Source organism: Arachis ipaensis, chromosome B09, assembly GCF_000816755.2.
Source record: "Arachis ipaensis cultivar K30076 chromosome B09, Araip1.1, whole genome shotgun sequence".
NCBI lineage: Eukaryota > Viridiplantae > Streptophyta > Magnoliopsida > Fabales > Fabaceae > Arachis > Arachis ipaensis.
In genome coordinates this window covers 44,089,059-44,102,341 of record NC_029793.2, presented here as the reverse complement: position 1 = coordinate 44,102,341, position 13,283 = coordinate 44,089,059, and the positions used below count along the sequence as shown (strand labels likewise).

At 38.7% G+C, this 13,283-nt stretch overlaps 1 long non-coding RNA gene across 1 annotated transcript; it reads right to left on the bottom strand.

Moving 5' to 3' along the window:
• On the bottom strand, positions 5,659 to 12,378 carry LOC110266480. Its single transcript, XR_002353888.1, has 3 exons — positions 12,242 to 12,378; positions 11,298 to 11,301; positions 5,659 to 5,669 (listed from the first exon to the last, which is right to left on the bottom strand). It is a non-coding gene; the product is annotated as an uncharacterized LOC110266480 (long non-coding RNA).

The following is a 13,283-nucleotide window of genomic DNA, read 5'->3' as shown; positions in this document are numbered from 1 at the left end:
TGATTGGATGAAGATAGCAGGAAAGCAGAGGTTCAGAGGAACGAAAAGCATCTCCACCCGCTTATCTGAGATTCTTACCAATGAATTACATAAGTATCTCTATCCCTATTCTATTATATAATATTTGAAAACACCATTATCACTTTATATCTGCCTGACTGAGATTTACAAGGTGACCATAGCTTGCTTCATACCAACAATCTCCGTGGGATTCGACCCTTACTCACGTAAGGTATTACTTGGACGACCCAGTGCACTTGTTGGTTAGTTGTACCGAAGTTGTGACAATTATGAATTAAGATCAGAGCACCAAGCTTTGGAGCCATTACCAGGATTTGTTCGAGCCTGGAGATCACAATTTCGTGCACCACTCATCAACCCAAGTTCCCACAATTCCTCACACTTAAGTGACACACAATCTTTATCTTAAGCTACCCAAAGATTCAAATGGGGTATTCATTGTGTTTTTTTTGTTTAAAGCTATTGATGTTGTAATATAAAGAACAAATGGGGATTAAAAGGCTCAAAGTGGCAAACAAGGATAATTGAAATGGTGGGCTATTTGAGATAAGTGAGCTAATAACAATCAATGGCCTCAATCATATGTATGCATGCAAATACACTAAACAATGGACATACAGAATGGAAAAAACCATAGATTGCAATCATAGAGAAGAAAACACACAAGAATAAAATTTATGGTTAAATAATATAACCATATAATTAAGCTCAAAATCTCACAGGTTGTGTGTTCTTAGCTATAAACCATGTTCCAAATTACAATCTTCAAACAAGTTTAACAAAAAAGTTTTTAATTTAAATTAGTGAAATACTATGAAATAGGGTCTTGAAAAGAAACTCATTACTTTAACCAAGCGAAACATACATGCAAACAATTATTATCATGTAATCTATCCTATCTAACAAAATAAAATAAAATATAATATTGGTGTTAAGAGAGAGGGATTACCTTCGGAAGTCAGGGACTGACCTCCCCACACTTAAGGCCTGGCACGGTCCTCCGTGCCGTCAGTAAGGAGCAAAGTAGGGTCGGAAGCATCGCCTTCGCTGTCTGGCTCGCCATGGCTCCCTGTGCTACTGGATGAGGGGGAGTCCAGGGTGTCCTTCTATTTCGGAGGTGGGTGGGTACCAACTATGAGGTCCTTCAGATAGTTGTATTGGTGCTTGTTACGGCACTCCATTTGCTCCATCCGCCGGTCTTGTCGGTCGAACCTCTCAAGGATCTGAAAGAACATCTGATGGGTGGATGGTGCTTGTGGTGTGGATGATGGTGGAGTAGAAGAAGGAGAAGTATCCAAAGATGGGCCTGCAGGCCGGCTCGCAGAGGGAATTGGTGGTCTGATGTACTTTCCATGCGGGACATACTGACCGACCCTTGGGATCATGACCTTCGTGTCTCCTGCCCGATAGGACACACCTGCTGCAGAGACTAAATCTGAAATCAATGCGGGGAAAGGCAGGTTGCCCGCTAACTACATGTGTCCTATGACCTGCCGGATGTGTCGGGGCAGGTTAAGAGGTTGCTCTGTCAGGATGCACCAGATGAGAACAGCCATGTTCGCGGTAAAGGTGGACTCGTGAGTGCTCGGAAAGATATAGTGGGACATAATCTGTGCCCACACGCGAGCCTCCAAGGTAAGTGATTGGGCTGAGATGCTCTTGGATTTTGACCGATGCTGCCCATAAATCCAGGTGCTGCCAGGTTGGGCTATAACTCCAAGGACACCATCTCAGTCAAACTGATACATCTGGCGCTTAAGAGAGGCTTCTTGATAAGCATCCAGTCCCTCTGGGCTAGGTGAAAGATCCAGTGCTCGCTGTATGGCACTCTCGGAGACAGGAACTTGCTCTGACGAACATAGACAGACTACAGAGTTGGCGAGTGGAAGTTAGCGTAGAATTCAACTACCCATAATAGGTTAACCCCTCGTGGCTGCCTTCTTAAAAATCCCCATTGTCTCCTCTCGATGCGGGACTCCACAAAATTAACAAAGTGTGTTGGGACATTGAGTAGATGTTCATTATTGCAGTTACTCTCAGCTAGGATGGGGAACATCTGCTCGTAGTAACAGTTGGTGAACCGGGTGGAGTCCCGTGCAGGAAAGGCTTTCTCCGCTTCATCAACTTTGATGATCCTCTTCACCCGCTTTGTTGGCGGTTGGACGCTAGTAGATGGTTGCGCCTTAGCCAGAGTTCTCTTGGTTCCTCTCTTTGCCGGTGTCTTATCAGCAGCCTTCTCTTTTCTTTTCTTGGTACCCATGCCTAAGGAAGAAAGAAAGAGGGAGAATGTTAAATATAGATAACTAAAAAACCGGAAGGAAGAAATTCCAAGTGATAATGAATGCCAAAGAAAAGATGATAGCTTAAATACATGGTAGCTACAACATGTAGGTAAGACATCAATTAAGAGCAAGAAGGCAATTCATATTAATTAGATGTAAGAGGGTAAAAGCATGCAAGTACTAGGCATGAGAAGCATAAATCAAGCATCAATTATTAGATGTGCCAAATTAAAGAGCACTTGTATGATGACAATTGTGAATGATAATCCCAATACATGTGGAGTACAAATGTTGTGAAAAAGAGGCATTCAAGTAAAAGAGTAAAAGAAAATAGGATTCAAAATGCCATAAGAGCTTTTTCACAAACACTTGGTGTGCAAGTTAAAATAATAATGAAAATAATGAATCCAGTATATGAGAGCCAAATTTAAATGTCAATTGTCAAATCACTCCTCATAAGATCCACAAGCTCAATTATAATAAGGTACTACCCAAATAAAGTTCCAACACCAACATAAAAATGCATGAAAAAGAAACCATAAATAACTATGCTAAAAGAAAAATTGAGAAGAAAGAAAAATAATTGAATGCAAAAATTAAAAGAAGAATGGAAGAGTAGATGGGAGGAAGAAAAGAACCTTAGGTTGAAGATGAAAAAGGGAAGAAGAAAGTAGTAGATAGTAAAAAGGAATAAAGAGGAAAGAAGAAAGAAGAAAGAAGGAAGAATAAGGATTGGAAAAGAATTAGGATTGGGAGGGGGATAATTGAAATCTAGCAGCGTACTGGTTTAATTGTGCGTCGCATGCGACGCGTACGGGTGCATCACGCGTATGCGTGGGTCGCGCAATATTGATAATGACGCATAAGTGTCTGGCACGCGTGCGCGTGCCTTTGGTTGTGCGAATCATGCGAAGGCAACCCTGAGCACGCACAACTCTCGGGTTGAAATGCATGAGAGCCAAAAAACATACGACGCGTGCGCTTCAGGCACGCGCACACGTGGATAGCGACATAGTGAAAATGACGTGCATGCGTCAGGGACACGTATGCGTGATGGAGTTTGTGCTTCTAGCACAGTTCCAGCCCCAAACCATCACAACTCTCTGTTCAAGCACCAATTTATGCCGATTTCCAGGGTCACGCGTACGCGTCAGGGACGCTTACGTGTGGGCTGCTGAAATCGCAAGCAACGCGCACGCGTGAGGTACGCGTACACGTGGGCAAAGCACGCTTCCAGCGCCACACCAATTTGTGCGCAAAGCACCCTTCCAACGCCACACCTGCCCAACTCTCTGTTTACTTCCTTGGTGTTGCGAATTCACGCATGACGCGCACGTGTCAGGGACGCTTGCGCGTCGAACACATTTTTTTTATGCAGAATGCAGGTGATTATGCAAAAATTATGAATGAACATTGATAAAAACAAAATAAAATAAAACTAGGAATGAAAAGGAACGATCATACCGTGGTGGGTTGTCTCCCACCTAGCACTTTGCTTTTACATCCTTAAGTTGGACGGTCCACAAGCTTAGTCTTCTTCTGTGGGTGGATCCTCCAAGAGGAAGATCTTTAGCTCCTTGTTGTGCTTCATCTTCTCACCATGATACAGCTTTAAGCGATGTCCATTGACCTTGATGAATTTGGAACTTGAAAGATGACTCAGGTGAGAGACTCCGTATGGTTCTGCCTTTTCCACTCTATAGGGGCCTTCCCACCTTGATTGCAGCTTGCCTTGCGTGAGCCTCAATCTGGAGTTGTAAAGGAGAACCAGCTCCCCAGGTCTGAACTCTCTTCTCTTGATATGTTTGTCATGCACAGCTTTCACCTTCTCTTTATAGCCTGGAGTTGCATATGCTTCGAGTCAAAGGTTCTCCGGTTCTGCTAGTTGTATCTTCCTTTCAGCACCGGCTTTCTCAAATCCCATGTTGCATTCCCTTACAGCCCAGAAAGCCTTGTGTTCCACCTCCACTGGGAGGTGGCAAGCCTTTCCGTAGACTAGGCGGAAGGGACTCATTCCGATGGGTGTCTTGTATGCTGTCCGATAAGCCCAAAGCGCGTCTACAAGCCTGGTGCTCCAATCCTTCCTATGAGGCTTGACAATATTCTCTAGTATGTGCTTTATATCCTTGTTAGACACCTCTGCTTGCCCATTGGTCTGAGGATGGTAAGCTGTTGCTACCTTGTGAACAATGCTATGTTTCTTCAGTAGACCTGTTAATCTCCTGTTACAAAAATGAGTGCCTTGATCACTCATGATTGCTTGTGGTGATCCAAAGCGACAGATAATATGGTTTCTAACAAAGGAGACAACAACGTTAGTATCATCAGTACGGGTAGAAATTGCTTCCACCCATTTAGAAACATAATCTACAACTAACAATATGTATAAGAAACCACTAGAGTTTGGAAATGGACCCATGAAGTCAATGCCCCAAACATCAAAAATTTCACAAAACAACATAAGTTGTTGGGGCACCTCATCCCTCTTGGATATATTTTCAAACCTTTGGCATGGGGAACAAGATTTACAGAAGACAGTGGCATCCTTAAAAAGAGTGGACCACCAGAATCTACAGTCTAAAATTTTTCTAGCTGTTCTTTGAGGACTAAAATGTCCACCACTCTCAAAAGAGTGGCAGGCCTCTAAAATTGACTGGAATTCTGATTGAGGTACACACCTTCTAATTATCTGGTCAGCATCATACCTCCATAAATATAGATCATCCCATATATAATATTTGGACTTGCTTTTCAGCTTGTCCCTTTGATGCTTAGTAAAATTGGGAGGGAAGGTATGACTAACTAGATAATTAGCTATAGGTGCATACCAAGGAACTACCTCAGATATTGCATGCAAGCTATCAAATGGAAAAGCATCATTGATAGGATGGAGTCACTCTTAATGTGCTCTAGGCGACTCAAGTGGTCCGCCACTAAATTCTGGGAACCACTTCTATCTTTGATTTCTAAATTAAATTCTTGCAGCAACAATATCCAACGTATTAACCCTGGTTTGAACTCTTTTTTAGCTAATAAATATTTTAGAGTGGCATGGTTTGAGTATACTACCACCTTAGTTCCAAGTAAGTAGGCTCGGAATTTATCCAGAGCAAAAACAATAGCCAGAAGCTCTTTTTCAGTGGTAGTATAATTAGACTGAGCAGCGTCTAAGGTCCTAGAAGCATAGGCAATTATGAAAGGGTCCTTACCTTCGCGCTCAGACAGCGCCGCTCCTATCGCATGGTTGGAGGTGTCACACATAATCTCAAATGGCTGGCTCTAGTCTGGCCCTCTCACAATCAAAGCTTGAGTCAAGGCAATCTTCAGCTTATCAAACGCTTCCATGCAGTCCTCACTCAACTCGAACTCAACATCTTTCTGCAGCAGTCTGGATAAACGCAATGCTACCTTACTGAAATCCTTGATAAATCTCCGGTAGAAACCTGCTTGACCAAGGAACGAACGGACTTCCCTCACGGAGGAGGGGTAAGGTAAACTAGAAATGACATCTACCTTTGCTGGATCAACTGAAATACCAGTATTAGAAACAACATGTCCTAGACAATACCTTGTTTTACCATAAAATGACATTTTTCAAAATTTAATATAAGGTTTGAACTAACACACTGGTCTAATACTCTAGATAAACTATCCAAGCAAAGATTAAATGAATCACCATACACACTAAAGTCATCCATGAAAACTTTCATACAGCTCTCAAGAAAATCTAAGAAAATGCTCATCATGCATCTTTGAAACATAGCTGGTGCATTACATAAGCCAAAAGGCATCCTCTTGTATGCATACTGATGAGCGGATAATTTATACCCTTTTTGGCATTATTTTTACATAGTTTTTAGTATGTTTTAGTTACTTTTTATTATATTTTTATTAGTTTTTATGTAAAAATCACATTTCTGGACTTTACTATGAGTTTGTGTATTTTTCTGTGATTTCAAGTATTTTCTGGCTGAAATTGAAGGACCTGAGCAAAAATCTGATTCAGAGGCTGAAAAAGGACTGCAGATACTGTTGGATTCTGACCCTTCTGCACTTGAAGTGAATTTTCTGGAGCTACAGAAGTCCAATTGACGCGCTCTTAATTGCGTTGGAAAGTAGACATCTTGAGCTTTCCAAAAATATATAATAGTCTATACTTTTCCCGAGATTTGATAGCCCAAACTGGCGTTCAAACGCCCACTATTGACCCTTTTCTGGAGTAAAATGCCCAAACTGGAGTTAAACGCCCAAACTGGCACCCAAGCTGGTGTTTATCTCCAAGAATGGCCTATTCACGTGAAAGCTTCAATGCTCAGCACAAGCACACACCAAGTGGGCCCGGAAGTATACTTCTGCACTATCTGCACTTAGTTACTCATTTTCTATAAACCTAAGTTACTAGTTTAGTATAAATAACACTTTTTACTATTGTATTCACATCTTTGGATGAACTTTATCATCTTAGGACTTGGTGGCTGGCCATTTGGCCATGCCTAGACTATTTTCTCTTATGTATTTTTTACGGTGGAGTTTCTACACCTCATAGACTAAGGTGTGGAGCACTGCTGTTCTTCATGAATTAATGGAAGTACTATTGTTTTTCTTTCAATTCACACTTACTTCTTCTCCAAGATATACTCTTGTACTTAATTCAGTTAAGTCAGAATGAAGGGGTGACCCGTGACAATCACCCACTATCTTCGTTACTCGCTTAGCCAAGATCTGCGTACTTGACAACCACAAGCGGTCTACATGATGTTCAACGTAGTCATTAGACGACAGCCAGAGTATATTCTCTTGGGTCTCTAATCCACGGACTGAGTCCATGAGATTAGGATCTTCGTGGTATAGGTTAGAACCATTGGCAGCATTCTTGAGATCCGAAAAGTCTAAACCTTGTCTGTGGTATTCCAAGTAGGATATGGGAAGAGATGACTGTGAAGAGCTTCAAACTTGCGAATGTTGGGTGCAGTGATAGTGTGCAAAAGGATAAAGGTCCTATTCCGACGCTAGTGAGAACCGACAGATGATTAGCCGTGCGGTAGCTGTACCTGGTATTTTTCATCCGAGACGAGAAATCCGACAGTTAATTGTGCAGAGATTGTACCTGGTATTTTTCATCCGGAAGGATCATACAGCTTGTCATGGAAGGGAGCACGCATGATTGGAAGAAGACAATAGGAAAGCAGAGGTTTAGAAGCAACAAAGCATCTCCAAACGCTTATCTGAAATTTCCACCAATGAATTACATAAGTATCTTTATTTTATTTTATGTTTTATTTATCTTTTAATTATCAAAACTCATAACCAATTGAATCCGCCTGACTGAGATTTACAAGATGACCATAGCTTGCTTCAAACCGATAATCTCCGTGGGATCGACCCTTACTCACGTAAGGTATTACTTGGACGACCCAGTGCACTTGCTGGTTAGTTGTGCGGAGTTGTGAAAAGTATGAATCACAATTTTTTGCATCAAGTTTTTGGACCGAAGCTTTAGACCAACATTGCACGAATCCTGGAATTCTTATTAAAAATTTTGAATTTCTTTATTTTCTTTTTTCAAAATAATTTCAAAAAAATTACAAAAAAAATTTAATAAAACCATAAAAACTAAAAATTTTGTGTTTCTTGTTTGAGTCTTGTGTCAAATTTTAAGTTTGGTGTCAATTGCATGTTTTTCTTTTTTCTTAAATTTTCGAAAATATATGCATTGTGTTCTTCTTTGATCTTCAAGTTGTTCTTGATAATTTTCTTTGTTTAATCTTGTGATTTTCTTGTTTTGTGCTTTTTGTTATTTTTCATATGCATTTTCGAATTCATAGTGTCTAAACATTAAAAATTTCTAAGTTTGTTGTCTTGCATGTCTTTCTTTTCTTAAAAAAATTTTCAAAAATATGTTCTTGATGTTCATCATGATCTTTAAAGTGTTCTTGGTGTTCATCTTGACATTCAAAGTGTTCTTGCGTGCATTATTTGTTTTGATCTTAATTTTTTATGTCTTGTGTCATTTTGTTGTTTTTTCTCTTTCGTCATTAATTCAAAAATAAAAAATAATATCTTTCCCTTATCTTACTCATAAATTTCGAAATTTTGAGTTGATTTGGTCAAAAATTTTTAAAATTTAGTTGTTTCTTGTTAGTCAAGTTAAAATTTCAATTTAAAAATCTTATCTTTTCAAATCTTTTTCATTTTTCATTTTTTATATTTTCGAATATCTTAAATAAATTTTTAAAATCTTTTTCTTAATTTTATTTCACATTTTCGAAATTATTGCTAACATTTAATGTTTTGATTCAAAAATTTCAAGCTTGTTACTTTCCTATTAAGAAAGGTTCAATCTTTAAATTCTAGAATCATATCTTTTAGTTTTTTGTTAGTCAAGTCATTAACTTTAATTTCAAAAATCAAATCTTTTTAATTTCTTTTTCAAATCTTTTTCAAACTAAATTTCAATCATATCTTTTTCAAAACTTAATTTCAAAATCTTTTTCTAACTTCTTATTTATTTTCAAATCTTTTTCAATTAACTACTTGACTTTTTGTTTGTTTTACTATTTCTTATCTTTTTTTAAAACCACTTAACTACTATTCTCCCTCTAAATTTCGAAAACCACTAACAACTTTTTCAAAATTCTTTTTAATTAACTAATTGTTTTAAATTCTAATTTTATTTTATTTCTTTTCTTAAATTTCAAATTCTAACTTATAATTAAAATAAAAATAAAAATATTTTTCTTTTCTTTTAAACTAATATTCGAATACTCTCTCTCTCTCTCTCTCTCTCTTATCTCTTTCTATTTATTTATTTAATTACTAACACTTCTCTTATTCTTAAAATTCGAACCCTTTCCCTCTCTCTGTGTTCGAATTCTCTTTATTCTCTCTCTACCTCATTTTTCTATTTTTCTATTCTTCTACTCACATAAAGGAATCTCTATACTGTGACATAGAGGATTCCTCTTCTTTTTATTCTCTTCTTTTTCATATGAGCAGGAACAAGGATAAGGACATCATTGTTGAAGCTGATCCTGAACCTGAAAGGACTCTGAAGAGGAAGCTAAGAGAAGCTAAAGCACAACACTCTGGAGAGGACCTTATAGAATTTTTCGAAAAAGAAGAAGACATGGCAGCCGAACCCAATAACAATGGTGGAGATGCAAGGAAGATGCTTGGTGACTTTACTGCACCAACTTCTGACTTCTTTGGAAGAAGCATCTCAATTCCTGCAATTGGAGCAAACAACTTTGAGCTTAAACCTCAATTAGTTTCTCTAATGCAGCAGAATTGTAAGTTTCATGGACTTCCATTGGAAGATCCTCATAAGTTCTTAGCTGAAGTCTTGCAAATCTATGACACTGTTAAGATCAATGGGGTTAATCCCGAGGTCTACAGACTTATGATTTTCTCCTTTGCTGTAAGAGACAGAGTTAGGATATGGTTGGACTCACAACCTAAAGAAAGCCTGAACACTTGGGAAAAGTTGGTCAATGCTTTCTTGGCCAAATTCTTTCCATCTCAAAAGTTGAGCAAGCTTAGAGTGGAAGTCCAAACCTTCAGACAGAAGGAAGGTGAGTCCCTCTATGAAGCTTGGGAAAGATACAAGCAATTGATCAGAAGGTGTCCTTCTGACATGCTTTCAGAATGGAACATCTTATGTATATTCTATGATGGTCTGTCTGAATTGTCCAAGATGTCATTGGACCATTCTGCTGGTGGATCTCTTTATCTAAAGAAAACGCCTGCAGAAGCCCAGGAACTCATTGAGATGGTTGCAAATAACCAGTTCATGTATACTTCTGAAAGAAATCCTGTGAATAATGGGACGACTCAGAAGAAAGGAGTTCTTGAGATTGACACTCTGAATGCCATATTGGCTCAGAACAAAATATTGACTCAGCAAGCCAATATGATTTCTGATGAGCGGATAATTTATACGATTTTTGGCATTATTTTTAAGTAGTTTTCAGTATGTTTTAATTACTTTTTAGTATATTTTATTAGTTTTTATTCAAAATTCACATTTCTGGACTTTACTATGAGTTTGTGTGTTTTTCTATGATTTCAGGTATTTTCTAGCTAAAATTGAGGGACTTCAGCAAAAATATGATTCAGAGGCTGAAGAAGGACTGCAGATGCTGTTGGATTCTGACCTCCCTGCACTCGAAATGGATTTTCTGGAGCTACAGAAACCCAATTGGCGTGCTCTCAATTGAGTTGGAAGGTAGACATCCAGGGCTTTCCAGCAATATATAATAGTCCATATGTAACACCCTAACTACCAAAGCTCACACTTTCGGCTGCGCGACTCTGATAGTTCGGACATTACGACGACTTTATATTATTTAATACTAAAATATGAGCCTGTTTAAAACTTTAAATCGCAATACCGATCCAAAAATACTTTCATCCAATATCATACATCCATAAATACCATACAACTTACAAAACTCATAAAGAGTACATCCATATAAATGCATATGATGCATGCCTGTCCCTAGTGGCTGATGATATCATCTGTCGGTTACCAAGCCAACCCGACGTGTCCGGTAGCTAACCCGGACATAGTCTCTCTGTTGTGCTTTATTATCATTAGAGGGTGTCTGCGCCCTGTCGCCATTAGAGGGTATCGGTGCCCTGTCACCCTTACAACCAGGGAGAAAACACAAGCATACTCGCATACAACATTCATCTCAGCCATCCGGCTTAAGTTCACAATTCATTCAATTGCATACATGCATTTATACTCAACCATGGATCACCATCCATCTCAGCCATCCGGCTCATGGTTCAATTCAGAACCAGCCAATTTATCAATAAATACAGCCCTTCGGCTTAAGTTCATAATTCATAATCAGTCATATGGCTCACAACTCATTCGGCAATCAGCCATAGTTCAATAGCATACACGGCCATTCTGGCTCACAACAAAACAACACTTCCACCATTCAACATCATCAAATTCATAAAACCGGCATTTAAGCCATAAATCACTTTTCTCAAGCCATTTCACTTTGAAATCAAATTTCAACTCTTTTTAGCCTTGGCTTTAAAGACCTCATTTCTCAAATCATCTCAGGCTCATAAGCCAAATTTACTCAAAGTGAGTTCCCTTTTTAAAACAAAGCCACTCTTGGCATTCTCTTTCCAAAACTTCCAAAACCATGGAAAGTTAAAGATTCTTTTTGGGAACATTCAAAATCACCCATCCAACAATGGGATTTTATAACAAAAGTTTCTTGCCAGAGTCCCAAGTCTTTAGGGAAGGTCAACTTATATAAATTCCTTAAAATTCATTGAAACTTTTAAAATCATAGATTCCCGGTTCAAGTAAACAAAACTGAATTTATTATGAAACCGATCATACAAAATCACAAGTTCCAACCCGGTCCAAAAACCAACTCATTTGAAACGGAACCGGTTCATTTGAATCAAACCACTTTCAAGTTTCTTTTTGGAACCCATTTTTCTAGCTCTTCCAAAATGCCTCAAACTTGATTACTCAATCAAAAGTCTAAATTCCTTTAAAATCACTAAAAGCTCCTTTTTATATTGAAATCAATATTAGAGCATCATTCTTTCCTTCAGTGATTCAAACTGTACAAATAGTTCGTTTCTAAATAAGCCGAACTCAACGCATAAAGTAAATTAAATAAATTAAGCTTGAAAACATAAATATCCTCTTAATAAATCAATTAATACAATTTCTCAAATCCAACCCTTTTTAAATAACTTTACAAACAAGAGTAGAATTTTGTAGAAATTTCGGCAGCACCTCCCCTAAAACTTGGACTTTTGCCACCCGGTTCGGGTCCCAACTAAACCGATTCTCATTCCTTTTTAATAGCCCAAAACCAGAAATCAATTCAAAAGCAAACTAAATCCAACTTTCCGTCTCAACTCGAAATCCAAGGCAGCTTCAAAGCACAGCCCCACACATTTTCGCAGCAGCATAAACAGCTCTAAATTACAACAAGCAACCTCAGTTACTAAACTCTAAGAACATTAATACCGTAAGGGCTTTAATACACGTACGGGACACTAACGTAGGGCTTTCAAAACATAATTTCTTACCGGAATTTCAACACGAAGCAGCTGCGATTTTGAACCGGCCCGACAGCAGCTCCGGCGGCGGCCAGAAGCTCTGGTGGATCAACTATAAAAATCACGCAGCATCAAAACCTTCTCAAAGTCCAAAAAGGCAGAAACCTCAAATAAAAAATTATTTAATCCAAACCATATAAAAATCCTTATTATTTCACAACTACCAATTTTATAATTTGAATATAGAAAATAATCCAATAATTGTAAAATTGGATAATAATCTCAATTTATTTCAAATTCAATAAATCAAAACTTGCTTTAATTTTCTTTAATAAAGAAATTTCCGAAATTAAAGATACAGAAACACTGAATTTGAAATTAGCTAATGATAGCCCTTTTTCAAAGGTTTTGGGTCTTACATTCTACCCACCTTATAAAAATTTTCGCCCTCGAAAATTGATACAAAATGAAAGAAATTTCATAACAGTTCACCCTTGAACACATTTAAGGAAGAAGCAAAAATTTCTCATCATATAAACATATATATGATTTTCAAATATTTTGATTGTCATATGCATAAGGGTGCAAAGGTAGGAGTGTGATTACAAAGCAAACGTTACAAGGGGCTCCATAGCACAGCGGCAATCCTTGGGCGATGACGCGCGCGACGGAACGCACGGCCTCCCTCTCCCCGCAGCTCTCTCCCTCTTCATGTGAACTTTTCCCCTCTTGGGATCCAGCTGCTGCAACGTTCCTCTCTCCCAACTTAGCGATGACAGTGGCGCGGTGGTGCGACGGCTAGACGGCGATCTGAGGCAGGGAGGCTCGGCCGCACGAACAGAACCTTTCCTCCGCCGATCTCCCTCTCTCACAGTCGCACAGTCTCTCTCCTCTGTGTTCTCTCCTTCGCGACGGCAAGGGCCGCGAGACGCGGCG